At 45.1% G+C, this 17,042-nt stretch overlaps 1 long non-coding RNA gene across 1 annotated transcript; it reads left to right on the forward strand.

Moving 5' to 3' along the window:
• The first annotated feature begins 446 nt into the window (after positions 1–446).
• On the forward strand, positions 447–16,586 carry LOC114812827. Its single transcript, XR_003760449.2, has 4 exons — positions 447–1,513; positions 6,994–7,099; positions 10,635–11,111; positions 16,458–16,586. It is a non-coding gene; the product is annotated as an uncharacterized LOC114812827 (long non-coding RNA).
• Positions 16,587–17,042: the final 456 nt, after the last annotated feature.

A 17,042-nucleotide genomic window follows, 5' to 3' on the forward strand; every position in this document is an offset into this window, starting at 1 on the left:
TGTGACCTTGGGCAAGTCACTTAACTTCTCTGGGCCTCAGCTCCCTCAGCTGTAAAATGGGGATCAAAAATGTGAGGCCTATGTGGGACAACCTGATTACTCTGTATCTATCCCAGCGCTTAGAAAAGTGCTTGGCACATAGTAAGCACTTAACAAATACCATAACTATTATCATTATTATTATGTGCCAAGCACATAATAAGTGTTAAGTCCTGGAGTAGATACAAGGCTATCAGTTCGGACACAGTCCATGTCCCATTGGGGCTCACAGTCTTCACCCGCATTTTACAGAGGCGGTAGCTGAGACACAGAGAAGCTAAGACACTAGCCCAAGGTCACACAGCAGACCGGTGGCAGAGCCGGGATCAGAACTCAGTTTCTTCTGACTCCCAGACCCATGTTGCATCCAACAGGCCGCACTGTTTCTCATGATCCTTTAAAATTGAGACCAGGCTGCTTCTCTACATTTAAGCTGGTGGTGTTTAGCTGGTTTGGGCATCTATAATGATGCACTGGCTTACGGAAGTATCTGACGGCTACGTCCCCGGTTGGTTGGCGCCGTGGGGAGGATGTAATCTGGGTTGGTCTGCAGATACGAGACACTGTCTCAGACGTTCTCTTCCCCATTTGGCTCAGCCTTTCCTCCATTTTCAGGCATCCTCGTGACTTGCTGGGGGAAGCACAGGGTGGATGTAATGGTTCATGGTTCACTAGTTCTGTTGATTAAAGGTCTCCCAGCATCGTGCATCAGGGAAGAAGATTAAAGCGGTTTCCTATCGAGAAATCTGTGATTTCCTCTTTAAATGGTCGATCCGTGCCTTACACGACTACGTAACTGGCTGTTCGGTCCCGATCTTTACTTGAGAAGAGAAGGTAGGTTACTCTCTGAGGGTATTTTGCTCCATTTCTTATTTGTGGGTCCAAATCTTTATAGAATTCCATAATTACAGTACATGTAGGTTTCTTATCTGATCCGTCTTCTGTGCCCTTTGTATAACGCTCATAAAGGCCATATCCGAAAGAAAATAGAGACATAAAACAAGGAGAGCCAAAATGCCCATTCCTGAGCATTTTTGAGCCGTCGCTACCGTCAGAGCATTCGGTTGGTTTGAAAGCTCAAGCTACGTTCCTCAGAAATCCTTCTTTCACGTGGGAAAAAAAAATGACTTTGTCCTTTTAACCTCTCTTAATAGTCTTTCCACTGTAGGTCTGATTTATCAATATCTCTGTTTAAACCCTTGGAAGAATCGTACTCTCTGTGCATTACGTCTTAATAACACCTTCAAATCATGCCCAATTGTGAGAGCTACAAGAAAACCATTCAGTTACAGTGATTTGGTAGGAAATATATCTCATTTGGACAGTCAGGGCTATCTCTTTTGTATTTCAGGTAATATCTGTAATTAAAGAAATGTCCCCACAAGACATATTTTACCCGGGGCACTGTCGCTGTCTCTCCTACAATGAATTGCCACCACTCTGTTTGATGATCTGTGGAGGCGGTGATGATGAGGTGAGCAGGTTTTGCAAAATACTTCTGCTCTGGAGGTAAAACAACTTTAAGAAACATCTGATGCCACGGGGTCGCTAAGATGGGATGTCTCAAGTCGCATCGTGTTGCTGCCCGGCTATTACGTGTATGAACATAAAGGGAGTTTAGTCACGTGGGACTTTTTTTGTTTGGAAAGACCTTACATGATGGGAAAGTCGCATTACAGTCACCACTGAATCTGTGTGACTAAAGTGGGTTTGAGGATGAATGGGGTTAGACCCTTTGACTGCCCTTTCTCTATTCTACTCCTAGCAGAACACGTCATTCTCTTTTCTCTTTCTCTTCTTTTGCCACACTAGAAACTCTTGCAAAGCCACCACATATCCCAAGCCCCGCGTGGGCTATGACAGTGAGTTTGAGGCAGAGGTCCAAACGTCTAGCAGATCACTCGAGTGATGCGTGCACACGCTTGCTTCTACTTCTCTCTTTCACCCTTCTTTCCCTCTCTGGTCTGGAACTGCAGGCCAGAGGAGGCCAAGTGCCTGTGGTTGAGGAGGCCAGAAGGGGGTCACCAGCTGTCCAAAACCTGCCCTCTCATCAGTCCCGCCCAGACCGAAGGGAAAGGGGATCTTGTTGCTATGGAGACCATGCCGAGGAACCAGGTTAAGGAGAGTGTAGGCAATGATGGAGGGACCCTTCTTCCACCGGCAGCAACGTCCCCGCTCTGGGTCCCGGCCACTGGGCCGAGGGCAGATTTCATTAGCGGAACGAAACTTCCCGTCTCACAATCCCAAAACCTTGGCATTATCCTTGACTACACTCTCTCACTCAACCCACGTATTCAATCTGTCACTAAATCTCGTCTATCCCACCTTCACGACAACACTATAATCTTTCCTTTCCTCTCCATCTGAACTACCGTGTTCATTCATTCAATAGTATTTATTGAGCTCTTACTATGTGCAGAGCACTGTACTAAGCGCTTGGAATGTACAGTTAGGCAACAGATAGAGACAATCCCTGCCCAATGATGGGCTCACAGTCTAATCGGGGGAGACAGACGGACAAAAAACAAGACAACATAATCACGATAAATAGAATCAAGGGGATGAAATAGAATCAAGGGGATGATATTATTACAAAGCATTATCTTTGTTCCGCCTGGATTACTGCATCAGACTCCTTCCCGACCTCCCAGCTTCCTACATCTCCCCGCTCGACTGCGTACTTCACTCTGCTGTCTTGGTCATTTTTATACCAAAATGTTCAGGTCATGTTTCCCCCATCCGCCGGAACCTTCAGTAGTCGCCTATCCACCTCCATGTCAAACAGAAACTCCTTACTGTCATCTTTAACGCACTCAATCATCTTGACCCCTCCTACCTCACCTCACTACTCTACTGCTACAACCTCGCCCACACTCTTTGCTCCTCAGTCAACCTTCTTACTGTACCACATTCTCATATATCTCACCCCCAATCTCGTGTCCACGTCATCCCTCTGGCCTGAAATGCCCTCTCTCTTCATGTTCCACAGACATTACTCTCCCCTACATCAAAACCTTAAAGAAGGCCCATCTGCTCCAAGAGACCTCTGACTAAATCTTCTTTGCCTTTTCTTCCACTCCCTTCTGCGTCGCCCAGATTGGCTCCCTTTATTCATTTCCCCCTTCCAGTCGCCAAGCAGTTATGAACATAACCATTATTTATCTATTTATATTTATGTCTGTTCCCGCCAGACGGGGATTGCGTCTGTTACACTGTTGAATTCTACTCTCCTAATCGCTTAGTACAGTGCTCTGCACACAGTATGCCCTCACTGTATACGATTGATTGAAAGCCTAGAAGCAATCCCCCAGTTTATTTAAGAACTATTAAATATGCTACAATTTACAGTGCACTGTAGCATTTCTGACTGGTGAAGTTCATCTCAAACATATGATTAAATAAAATGGAGCGGAAAACAGAATTTTCTAAGGGAGCGTATTAAATTTGATTTTGAAAAATAGAATACACTTGCTGACTGCATATTTTACCAGAATTGGTTTTTTTTAATTTTGGGAATCATCTGATATTATAGGGAATTAGACCAATGCTTTAGAGGTTCTTTGTTTTTTTAGTTACAATGAGGAATTGAGGGTGTGTGGGTACACAAGGATGGATGCAATCTGACCCTAGAGGGAAACGTCTATAACGTTGATTTTTCAATGGAATCGTGTTCTCATGCCCACTGGATAGGTTGTCTCCATTCCACTTGAAACAGTTGACTGAACTTCTTCTGCAACTCTGAACAGAGTCTGGTAGGGTGAAAACTCGTGCATCAAAATCCAAGCAGCCTTGGTCTTGGGCTGTGGAAATGGGAGATGATTGGCGCCATAGCTATCGACTGTCCATTTCTTTCTCCGACTGGGGTTGTCTCACACTCTGTGTCCTGCATTCCAGGAACAAAATCGTCTTCTATTTCTGCATCTACTGTTCACTGAAAATCCAATGGTCTTCTTCCTCCGTTGGTGTCAGCGTAGTGCCTGGGATAAACCGTAATGGCGGGATGGCCTACGAGATGAGTTACTCTGAATATGGTCATTCTTCAGAGGCTCTAAGTTTGCAAGTGGTCAGCTTGGGGCCGTCCACTATGCTCCCCATCTCCGAAGGCTTCCTGAAATCTCATTTCCTCCAGGACGCGTTCCCTGATTAAGTGCTCATCAATCCACATAAACCCAATAGACTTTTATTTGGTCATGGAGCAGTGGGTGATGTGTGAGATGGAAGGTGGACGAGAGGAAGTGGACTTTAAGGATGGGAGAGCAGTGGTCTGACAGATGCAAAGGGAAAGCGATTTTCATGTGACAGGGAATATATCTCCCAACTCCATTATATTGTCCCCTCCCGAGTGCTTAGTGCACACAGTAAGTGCTCAGTAAATATCATCAATGGATTGATTGACACTGGGGGTGTATTTCCCACCATTATAAGGTGACCAGTGCTGACCATCCCTTAAACCGCATCTTGAGAGGAAAAGCTATGAATCACTGAGACTGGTTTTTCAGTCCCTGACCAATCTGTCTAATACCTAATTCAGTAAGAGCTCAGCACTTGAACTTCCAAAGAGACAACTGCGTTAATTTTACACGGATACACAAAATAATGTATTTGTATCATCGATGACTTGGGTGGTTCACGTGTATTTGGAAAAAGCATGATTTAACTCTTAATACCATAAGTCACCAATGTCAACTACTTCACCGATCGGTTAAGATTCTCCCCCCACTTGACTGAGAAACCTGAAATAGTAGCATTTTCAAAAGTAGCCCATATCAAGTCAGTTTCACAGCAATTAATTCTGAAAAATGTTAATTGGCATTTGATAAGTATGCTAATTGATATCAAATTTCTGATAGCTAATAAGTGAAATGTCAATTAAATGCATAAGTGTGGCTTATAATTAGAATTTATTAATCAGAATCCAATTTCAGATGTATCTGTCTTGTCCTTTCATCTTCACTGCTTGATATCTAAGTCAATCTCTGAGAAACTGGCTTCCCCGGGGGTAAATATGTAGCGATAGAACACTGCTCCGCACTTGGGCGTGTTTCTGTATTTTCTCCCCTGGTACCAAGATGAAAGGGGATGAGGAATAGAGCATAAACCCTTTTGGGAAAATGGCTCCCCACCTGGAAGTTAAAGGACCTAAAATTCAGGTCTGTAAGACAGGAGTCTTGAGTTCAAATCCCATCTCTTCCCTGTCGGATGGTTGAGATCTCGGGTAAGACACTCAGCCTCTCTGGACCTCAGTTTCCTCCTCTATAAAATGGAGATGAGATAGCTGCTCTCCGTCTTGCTTAGTTTTGCTCTCCACCCAACCTTGCTCACTGTCTGTATCTGATCTAGCTATCACGTATCTTCTATCACAGTGCTTGACACACAGTCAGTGCTTAATAACTACACTTTTATTATTACCTGCACTGATGGGAACAGGACAGCGTGGCTAAGTGGATAGAGCATGGGCCTGGGAGTCAGAAGGACCTGGGTTCTAATCTCAGCTCTGCAGGTCGTCAACTGGGAGACCTTGGGCAAATCACTTCACTTGTCTGCGCCCCAATTGCCTCATCTGTAAAATGAGGATTAAGACTGAGCCCTGTGTAGGACGGGGACTTCGCCAACCTTATTAGCTTATATCTACCCTAGCGTATTTCAATGCCCGGCACATAAAAAGCACTTATTAAATACCATAAAGAAGAAACAAAGCCAAGAGAAGTTTGCTCCCTCAGTTAAGAGTGAAATCACTATGGGGGTTGTGACTCCCTGCAAGAGATTTGCGTCTTGGCCCAAGGGTGGAACGTGGGACCGAAATGAATGGCAGAGATAGATTTAAAAGCTGTCCAATATCAGTAATGATAATATTGATGGCACTGTTTATTGCTTACTATGTGCCAAGCATTGTAGTAAATGCCAGCTTAGATCCAAGATAATCAGATCACACATAGTTCCTGTCCCATATGGGGCTCCCAGTCGAAACAGGAGGGAAAAAAGGCCTTTAATCCCATTCTATAGAAGAGGAAACTGAGGCTCCCACGCTATTTATCTAGATGAATAAATTACATATATGTACATACGTGCTCTGCGGCTGAGGGAGGAATAAAGGGCGCAAATGCAAAGGGAGATATAGAAGGGAAAGCGAAATGGGGAAATGAGAGCTTATTTGGGGAAGCCCTCTTGGAGGAGATGTGCTACCTATAATGTTTTAAAAACAAATAATGTTTCACAATTTGTGTGTCATTTCCTAAGCAGCCGCTTGTGTGCGGAGCACCGAACTGCAGACCACCGGGGAAGCGTGTGTGGTTTCATGGGACTTGTTTTCATTTTCTCTGTTGGTACCTCTCTGTCTCACTAATGATGACATGAAGTTCATTGACACCCATGGTGTACTCTTGTTGACATGGGTCAAATTCAGTTTTTCACCCTGAGCAGAGTTGAGGGAAAAGAGAACCAGCTAAGGCCATCTGCCGATGCTGACAGTTGTTTGAAATAGATGCTTTATCGGGGCCGCGGCCTCTTGTCTGAAGACTTGGCTAATGTCTCAGCCAAGTGCAATTCTGCTTAGCCAGTCCTTCAATCGGTGGTATCTGTTAAGCATTTACCATGTGCAGAGCTTTGGACTAAGCACTTTTTTCATCATATCTGTTAAGCATTTACTACCGCCGGGCACTTTCCTAAGAGCTGGGAAAGGTACAAGCTTATTCATCGAATCTGTTAAGCATTTACTATGTGCCGGGCACTGGGTTAAGTGCTGAGAAAGCTACAAGCTTAACAGGTTGGACAGAATCCATGTCCCACGTGGGGCTCACAGTCTTAATCTGCATTTTACAGATGAAGTAACCGAGGCAAGGAAAAGCGTGGTGACATATCAAAGGTCAGACGGCAGGTAAGTGGCCGAGACAAGACTAGAACCCGGGTCCTGCTGGCTCCCATATCCATTAGGCTCTGCTGTTTCTCTGCATTTAGGTGAGGACAATACAGCTGAGTTGATAGACGTGATCTCTGTCGATCGTGGAGTTTCCAGTCTAGCAGGGGAGATGGAAAGGAAGATAAAAGAGAAGATACATTACAGGTGAGGAATAGAAGACCCAGTATGGAAGCCCCATTCTGGGCTCTACTTTTCCTCGCTTAACTGGCCAATAAATAGACTTCCCTTTGCAGCCCATTCCCACTTGGGCAAAGAGAACGGAATCGTCAACCCTCCCTGACTTGTCCTCCTGGTGATGAGGCAGCATCTTCCACCTCTCCTCGTCCTGCCCCACTCTGAGCTCTGGCCCCTTGACGTCATTCGCCCTTATCTCCATCTCCAGGCCCCAACCCCTCCCCGTCATCACTGACGAAACCCTGAACTCTGTGACCAAGAACAAGTTGGTGCCGTAAAGGAGGCTGGCGTTGAAAAGCCTAAACAGATGTCTCGGTCGATGGGTGGTATTTATCGAGCACTGTCATCGAACAATGGACGGTATTGATCGAGCTCTTACTAAGTGCAGGGCACGGTACTAAGTGTGGCAGAGTACAGTATAAGAGAGTTGGCAGACCTGTTCCCAGTCTTCAGATTACAGTCATAAAGCTGAAATCCTGGAAAGTGACAGTTGTCATGCGTGCCTGGAAACAGACAGTTGTCACGCGTGCCTTTTGGAGATGTCTGTCGTCGTGAATCCAGGGCTGCCTGATGGCAAGACCCTCCTATTATACTGAAAGTTCCTTAAAGTCAGGAATCATGTCTCCTTATTCTAACCGCCCCCACTCCCAAGCACTCAGTCCAGTGCTCTGTACACAGTAGACGCCAAGCTCCCCGAAGGCAGGGATTGAATGCATTCACTTTTATCGTACTTTTCCAAGTGCTCGGTAGAGCGTTCCACTCACACGTTAGACATTCACCCAGTCCTATAGATGGATGGTTTGATGAAGTCGACGTATCGATTTTGAAAAGGCATTCCTGGCGAATGCTTTGGTCTTTGTAATAAAGCCCAGTCATTTTTCCACGTTTATCCTTATCCATTTAGATAAGTTTAATTTAATTCAGTTTTGAGGGTTCTGGCTAAAAATAAAATGATTAAGTTAAATTTTAATAATAAAATGGCAGATAATATACTGAAATTATGTAGAGTAGCTTTAATACTCCATTAATCAGGAAATAAAATATGCACATAAAATGTGACTTATTGAGGGAAAATGTTACCATTACATCTGGTCTGTGGCAGAGAGTCTGATCCATAGGCTCTGCACTAACAAGCCTCACATGAGCTGAGGATTCACGTTAAAATAAAACCTCGTGATGAGGCTTGCACAAGAGTGATCTCGTCTCCCGGACTTGATGTGTCTAAAGGTAACGAGGCACGCTGCACAACGTTTTGAAGTCCCTGGCTAATTGGAGGAAAATAATGGCTTTTCTTGGGCTTCTGAAATTGACCCGTCGTATTAGTTTGACCCCAGCCGTCCACCTCAGTTTGGACAGAGCAGTTTGGGATTTCCCTTGAAAGCCTCAGACGGTTTAAGGAGGCCGTGGGTCTAGTGGAAAGAACACAGGATGGCGGCTTCTGTCCTGGTGTGTGACCTTGGGCAAGTCATTTAACCTCTCTGAGCCTCAACTTCCTCATCAGTAAAACGAAGACAAAGTACCTGTTTTCCCGGTTTGACTGTGAGCCTCTTGTAGGCCAGGGTCCAATCCCATTATCTCAAATCTACCCTAACGTTTAGTATAGTGTTAGGCATACAGTAAACATTTAACGAATACCACAATTCTAATTATTTTCCTCCAACCGCAAAAGGTTAAATACTGGTTAAATATAATAATAATGTTTTTAAGCACTTATTGTGTGCCAAGCACTGTTCTAAGAGCTCGGGCGGATGCGAACAAATCGGGATGGACACAGCCCCTATCCCACAGTTTCAATCCCCATTTTACAAGTGAGGTAACTGAGGCACAGAGAAGTGAAGTGACTTACCTAAGGTCACACAGCAGACATGTGGAGGAGCTGGGATTAGAACTCATGACCGTCTGACTCCCAGACCTGTGATCTATCCACTACTCCATGCTGTTCTCTCTCCCTCTCAATCAATCAGCGGTATGAACCCCAAGTAGCGACGGAGATTGAGCCCTATTTTGCTATTCCATATTGCCCCAGTGCTTAGCACACAGGAAGTACCTGATGGATAACCTCATTATTATTACCATTAGATTACGGGAAGGAAGAAGAACCCCAAGTCTTCTCCTCTCTGTCTCGTACAGAGACCAAAGCAATTCTCTGGATGAAATATGTGAGGGAGATGTTCAAATATTAAAAAACGTGAACCGTTCCAGGGGGAAGGAGATGGTGGCTGGGAAGCCCAGTGGGGGGCCTCTCTCTAACTCTCAGATCCTGGCTATAGAGAACCTCCCGGCGTTGAGTCTGTCAAATTAAGGCTCCACGCTTGGAGGCCGGGAAGTGGGGAGGGCTGGATAATTGGAGACAAGCCCTCTTGTCTGCGCTAATTAAATCTCCCAACTGCAGCCTTATCTCTTACCCGCAACGGATTCCTTTGGTGAGAATTAGGCGGCCTGAGGCGGAGCAAAAGAGCAAAAGGCCGCCGCTATTTTTACCTGGACCATGGGCGGGCGGTATTTAAAACATCCGCCGGCTTTAAAAATCATCCCGGAGTTATAACATGATTCTGAGTTAATTGAAAAGGCGGGTAATGAAATGGGTCCGAATTGTAATTCTGGCAACATTACACTGGAGAAAAAATGCTCGGTTTAAGCTATCGTTGCGCTGAAATCGCATCGATGTATTTGTTTTATTATAGCATTTTTCTTAGAAATAGAATGAAGAAAAGGTCATTTAAAATGTCATGGTTCAAGCTTAAGGTCTTAAATACACTTACCTGGGTGATCTGTGTATTGCTTTAGATTTAAGCCAAGAAAACCGTGAATATGATTTAAGGCTTTATTCAATCAAAACTAGGTAATTGAGAACATAATTTTGTCATTTAAAGTTAAATGAAGAGTAAATACTGTTGCATCTCATTGCCTAATAGATTCAGTAGCTAAATTCAATATGGAAAGCAACGTGGCCTAGTGGATAGAGCTCAGGCCTAAGGGTCAGAAGACCTGGGTTCTAATTTGCCTGCTGCTTGACCTTGGGCAAGTCACCTCACTTTTCTGTACCTCAGTATCCTTCTCTGTAAAATGGAAGTTTGATACCTCTTCTCCCTCCCCCTTTGACTGTGAGTTCCATGTAGACCAAAGACCGCGTTTGATTGTATTGTCCATATCTCTGCACAGTGCTTGTAACCCTCGAACAAATTCCATACTTGTCATCATCTCGTTGCCCAACACTTAAATGCAGAGTAATTAAGAGTAATCCCTTTGTTTAGGCTTAAACAAAGCTTACAGTCCCCGCTACACTATGTGCGCATTATGGGCAGGGAACACGTCTGCTAATTTTGTTGTATCGTATGATCCCAAGTACTTAGTACAGTGCCTTGCACTTCGTAAGCACTCAATAAATGTCCCTGATGGATGGATGGATGGATTCAATTTCCCCATGTTCCCCCTCTTGATGATTCAAAGCTTTGTATTTTGTTGTAGTGGCTCATGGCTATTTCCTTGCTTGTTTCATTGACAGTGGTGAAGAATCATGCCTGTTCTCAGCCCCATCCTCACCCTGGGGTAGAGGCCATCCAGGGGTGTTTTCCCTGGGCAGGAGGCAGACAGCTGCGGTCCACTTGGGATTGCCAGGACTTTTGCAGAGCCAAGGAAGAATGTGAGGGTAACCCCCAGCGTCGTGGAATCACCACTGTACCGGCCCCGCTGCTGGCTCATCTTGGAGTGGCCGTTGGCCGGACTCGGCTCTCGGCTCCATCCGCGGCCCGTCGACTAACATTCAGGTTCATCGTTTTGGACAGAATGGCCGTTTGACCTTTATATCGAACTCTGCCGTGCTCTCCCAAGCACGGAGGACAGTACTCTGCACACAGTGCTCTGCTCACAGTAAATGCTCAGTGATTGCCACTGGAGCAGTGGAGGACTCCGTGGACTTCGCTTTTTGGCCATGTGACCGTGATGGCTAAAGGACCACCCACAAAGGAGTCATGTGGATTGGGTGAGTGTCGCCGCCCTATGCCCCTCTAAACCCATCCCGACCAACCCCCAACCCTATTCCAAATCCAGCCTCCAGCTGAGCTTATCCTTTCCTGTAATTTATTTGTGTCTGTGACCCCGCTAGACAGTAATCTCCTTGAGGACAGGGCTCATGTCAACCAACTCTATCGTACTCTCCCATGCGGCTCATACTTCACCTGCACCTGGGCACTGGCATTTCTTGGTCTGAATGCTCCTGCTGGACTGTTTCCTTGCTCATTCTAAGAAGGCCTTTCCTTAGCAGCACCTGTTGGCAGCCCTGACTGGCATTAAACATTTGGATTGCTGCTGCTGCTGTTGCTCAGTATATTTTGGGGGGCCCCATCTCATTCTCCACCCCTCCTGGCACGGAGGCCTGTGAGCTGACACGGGCCTGCTGCGCAGGTTATGCAAGATGGAATTCCATTTGACTTTAATGAGGAACAATGACCGCAGGTATAGGAATCAAATATCAGGGAATTCTTTTCCTTGGTACTATAGCAAGTGGTCAAAGATGGAGCAACTAAATTGAAATCTTCTAAAGATACAGCATCACCTTCGAGACAAGGTAGATCGGTTGCCGCTTAAACGAATCAAAGGTTTACAGGTGATCAAAGAATCTCTTCCCCATTCATGGGCTAATGGCTTTAAAATCATGCTAACCTTGTAGTGTCCAACAAACCTCCTCTCTACTTCTGAATCCATGCACCATCTGCTAAATCAGCCCCCTTCCAAATGCCTTCCTCTCCTGCATGAATTCTGTGTTTTCCACCTAGGTCTCTGTCCCCAGCTAAGCCTCTCTTCCCATTATCCCCACCCAACTCCTCCCTCACCATCCCTGTCTTTTCCTCCTTCTCCTCTTTTTTAAAATGGTATTTATTAAGCACTCATTATGAGCCAGGCATTGTATTAATTCCTGGGTAGATACAAGCTAGTCAGTCGGTACATAGTCCCTGCCCCAAATGGGCCTCACAGTCTTAATCCCCATTTTACAAGTGAGGAAACTGAAGCACAGAGAAGCTAAGAGATTTCCCTAAAGTCACCCAGCAGGCATGTAGCAGAGCTGGGATTAGAACCCAGGTGCCCTTGTCTCCAGGCCCAGGCTCTTTCCACTAGGCCGTGCTGCTTTTTCGTGGATGGCAAATAGCTTTCAAGAGTCCTCCAGATATTTGAGTTGTTGATTTGAGGCTTTGGAGGTCCCAAACTTTTTTTTATGGTATGTATAAAGTGCTTACTATATGCCAAACACTGTGCTAAGCACTGGGGGTAAAAGGTTGGCTACAGTCCATGTCCTACATGGGGTTCACAGTCTTCATCCCCATTTGACAGATGAGGTAACTGAAGCCCAGAGAAGTGAAATGAGCCACCCAAGGTCACACCGCAGAAAAGTGGCACAGCTGGGATTAGAAACCAGGTCCTTCTGACTTTCAGGCCCGGGTTCTATCCACTGTCCACTTCACACTGCTTGGGTCCCTAATCCCTTTTTGAGAGGAAATTCTGGGCGAGTCACACGGCAGCAGCTGTGGCCATGCGATAGCTGATGGTTGTAACCTCTGCTTCTTGCTCAGAGACGGACCAGGGTGCAGCCAAAATGATGGGCTCCAGCTCGCTCTATGTGACATGCGATGCCTCGTCTGGTTAGAAAATGCCTCTCGGCCCTGTGTTTTGTGACATGTGATAATTGCATAGGTAACTTTGCAAATCTCATAAATTTAGCACTTGAGAGATTTATTTGAATTCTTTAAACGGCATGCCTAATAATGTTTCAAGAATTTTGAACACCCTTATTAAAATCAAGTAAATTATTCTTTAAGCTGAAAATGCCTTTGATTTTCAAATTAATTTCTATTTTTATCATCGTGAATTTTAAACATTGTTAAGCAAATGTTTCAAGAGAAGAGAAAAGAAAATCAGATGGGGGTGTGATGATGATGCCCAGTAGGACATTTCCTGGAAATCTAAGCAGCCTGGCTTAGTGGAAAGAGCACGGGCTTGGGAGTCAGAGGTTGTGGGTTCTAAACCCGACTCTGCCGCTTGTCAGCTCTTTGACTTTGGGCAAGACATTTAACTTCTCTGTGCCTCAGTTACCTCACCTGTAAAATGGGGATTAAGACATTGAGCCCCACATGGGACAACCTGATTACCTTGTATCTACCCCAGCACTGAGAACAGTGCTTGGTACATAGTAAGCCCTTAACAAATTGCAATGTTACTATTATTATTATTATTATTATTATTTCTCTAGGGTCAAGGGAGTCCTGTCCTTCCCTTCATGGTTATTTTATCTGTGTTTCTTAAGGTTCAAAGTGGCTCTGCCACTTTCCTTCTCTGTGACTTTACGCAGGTCACTTTAGAAATCTGAGCCTCACTTTCCTAGGCTGGAAAATGGCGCTTTATTACCTCTTCTCCTTCTTCCTTAAACTGTGAACCCATGTGGTCGAGGAACTGAGCCTGATATGATTATCCTCTATTTGTTCCGGGGCTTAGTACAGTGCTTAACACAGACTAAGCACTTCACAAAAACCACAACAATATCCCAGTCCTGTGCTCTTTGCACTAGGTGACAGTGTTCTTCATCTCAAGCATCACTGCAAGACCCAGAGTCGGTCATCAAGGAACCTTTGGATATGCAAAATGGAGGCTCCAAAGCCCAATAAGTCAATTTATCAATCAGTGGTATTTCACTGCTTGCGGCCTGCAAAGTATCTGATTAAGCACTATAATACAACACTGGGCGTGACATAGACCCAACCCAGAAATGTGGACCTCCAATAATCCGGAGGAACATGAAGCAGCGTGACCTAGTGGATAGAGCCTGGACCTGGGAGACAGCGGGACCTGAGTTCCAATTCCCGCTCCACCACTTGTCTCTGTGGGATCCTAGGCGAGTCACTTCAATTCTCTGGGACTCAGTTCCCTCATCTGTAAAATGGGGATTACAGCTGTGAGGCCCATGTGGGACAAAGACTGTATCTAACCTGATTAGCTTGTATCTATCCTATCATTTAGTACAGCACCTGGTACATATTGAGTGCTTAAATACCACAATTATTGTTAGTAGTAGAAGTAGCTACTCCCTGTAATATAGTAATGGCCGAACAGATACCGTAAAAAAAAAATCAAGGTAGGTACCTGTTGGCAAACAAACTTTTCTCTAAGTGGGCAGAACTTGCTGAAGTAACAGGGTCGTGATTTTCCATCACGAGTCCTGGTTCGTGGTCACTGCAGAGGGAAAAATCCATAAATGAATTAAAACCAATTCTCCATAAGAATGCTATCTTAGTGTTCATTTTTTAGTTAGAAAAGTTTTCTTTTGCCCCCAAGTTAGAAGAATTTTAGGAAAACACGTGTGGTTTTTCTGTCCTGCTGCTTCATGGATTCCTGGGTATCTCTTTCTTCAGTCAATGAATGGTGTGTGCTGAGCACGTGTTGTTTGCAGACCACTGTACTAAGCTATTGAGAGAGTATAACAGCGCTCAAGCTAGTTTTTTATTATTCTTTTTTATGGTATCTGTTAAACACTTACTCTCTGCCAGGCACGGTACTAAGCACTGGGGTATATATAAGATGATCAGGTTGACAACAGTTCCTCTCCCACATAGTGCTCAGAATATTAATCTCCATATTAAAGATGAGGTAACTGAGGCCCAGAGAAGTAAAGTGACTTGCCCTAGGTCACCCAGCAGACAGGTGGCTGCTGAAGTCACTGAGTTCTCCTACCCCTGCGGCACATTTTCCAGTGATGGCCAATGCAGCTGTCGGTAGGGCAGGTTCTTGGGCGGGTCAAGTCCTTCTGAGTAGAAAGCCAAATTACCCGACCTCCGCCTGGCCAAAACACGTACTGAAAGCATGTACGCTGGCAGAACTGAATCTACGTAGCCGTGCGCTAAAACCCTCAGCCCCATGGGGAAAATCATGATTTTGCTGGGACAAGCAAAAGAATTGAGAAGCAATGTGTCTAATGGATAGAACATGGGCCTAAGAGTCAGAAGGACTGAGGTTCTAGTCACAGATTCACCTCTTGTCTGCTGGGTGACCTTGGGCAAGTCACTTAACTTAACTTAACTCTGGGTTGTAGTTTGCTCATCTGTAACATGGGGATTAAGATTGTGGGCCCTATGTGGGACAGAATCTGTGCCCAACCTTATTAGCTTGCATCCACTCCAGTGCTCAATACAATCAATCATTCATATTCCTGGAGTGCTTATTATGTGCAGAGCTCTGTTCTAAGCGCTTGGGTAAGTACCGTATAACAGAGTTGGTAGACACATTCTCTGCCCATAAACAGCTTACAGAGTGGAGGCAGACTTAATATGAATGAATAAATTATGTATGTGTCCATTCGTGCTTCGAAACTGAGGGAGAGGTGAATAAAGTGAGCAAATCAAAGTGATGCAGAAGGGCGTGGGAGAAGAGGAAATGAGGGCTCAGTCAGGGAAGGCCTCTTGGAGGAGATGTGCCTTCGATAAGGCTTTGAAGGAGGGGAGAGTTATCGTCTGTCACATATGAAGAGGGAGGGCGTTCCAAGCCAGAGACAGGAGGTGGGCAATAAGTCGGCACGAGATGGACGAGACTGAGGTAAAGTGAGAAGTTTGGCATCAGTGGAGCGAAGTGTGTGCCTGGGTTGTAATAGGAGAGCAGCGGGGTGAAGTACGAGGGGGCAAGCTGATTGAGCACTTTAAAGCCAACGGGAAGGAGTTATTCTTTGATGTGGAGGTGGATGGGCCTCCACTGGAAGTCCTTGAGGAGTGGTAAAATACGGACTGACGGTTTTGTAGAAAAACATCTGGGCGGCAGAGTGAAGTATAGACTGGAGTAGAGACTGGATTCACCCAGATCAGCAAGGAGGATGAGACGGTATAGTAAAGTGCCTGACATATAGTAAGTGCTTAACCAATACCATAAAAAAAAAATAAAGAAAATGTGTCCCAAGTCAGTTAGCAACATATCAAATCTCATTCTACCGAGGGCCTTTAAAACAAGGAATTGCACAGTACATTAAAGGGTTGTATGAGGCGAAATCTCCCCAAAACCAGGCAATCTTGAGAGCAGGTCTGTGTCTCCTCTAATAACGTGCAACTATTTGTCTTCAAACTCCAGGGTAGCACCTCATACCAGAAGTTCAGATGGATTCAAAATAAAATGAGAAATTTTACCAAAAAGATCACGGGTCCCAGAGTCTGTCTCTTGTATCAAATTTCCAGAAAGAAGGAAGAATAGCTGGACTTTCTAGCGCAGTCGCAAGTCACTCATTGGTGGGAGAATATAGGGTAAAATGACATCTGTCCAAATCGTTCTATTTAAAGATTTTGCTTCACTGTCGTTTTAGGTACCTGTCACCAAACATCAAGCCCCTTCATGCTGGCGAAGACTCCTGAGCCCAAATGTCTATGCTCATACCCACCATAAACGTGTGGCTTTTTTTTAAAATTAAAAGATATTTTCTCTTGGTAAGTTCGAAGGTTTTGAAAATGTCATCTGTTACTGAGGAGCATACCAGTTATTTTCTCAAGTGGAGTTTGCGTTATCCAAGCTCACGCAGTCCTCCTGATTGGATTATCTAGGCTGTAAACTTGTTGAGGACAGGCAACGTATTCACCAACTCTGTTGTATTGTACTCTGGCTCACTGGAAAGAGAACGGGTTTAGGAGTCAGAGGTCACGGGTTCTAAACCCGGCTCCGCCACCTGTCAGCCGTGTGACTTTGGGCAAGTCGCTTAACTTCTCTGGCCCTCACTTACCTCATCTGTAAAATGGGGATTAAGACTGTGAACCTCGTGTGGGACAACCTGATTACCCTGTATCTACCCCAGCGCTTAGAACGGTGCTCGGCACATAGTAAGTGATTAACAAATACCAACATTATTATTATTATTATTACTCTCACAAGTGGTGAGTACAGCGGTCTGCACACC

This window comes from Ornithorhynchus anatinus, chromosome 6, assembly GCF_004115215.2.
Source record: "Ornithorhynchus anatinus isolate Pmale09 chromosome 6, mOrnAna1.pri.v4, whole genome shotgun sequence".
Lineage (NCBI taxonomy): Eukaryota > Metazoa > Chordata > Mammalia > Monotremata > Ornithorhynchidae > Ornithorhynchus > Ornithorhynchus anatinus.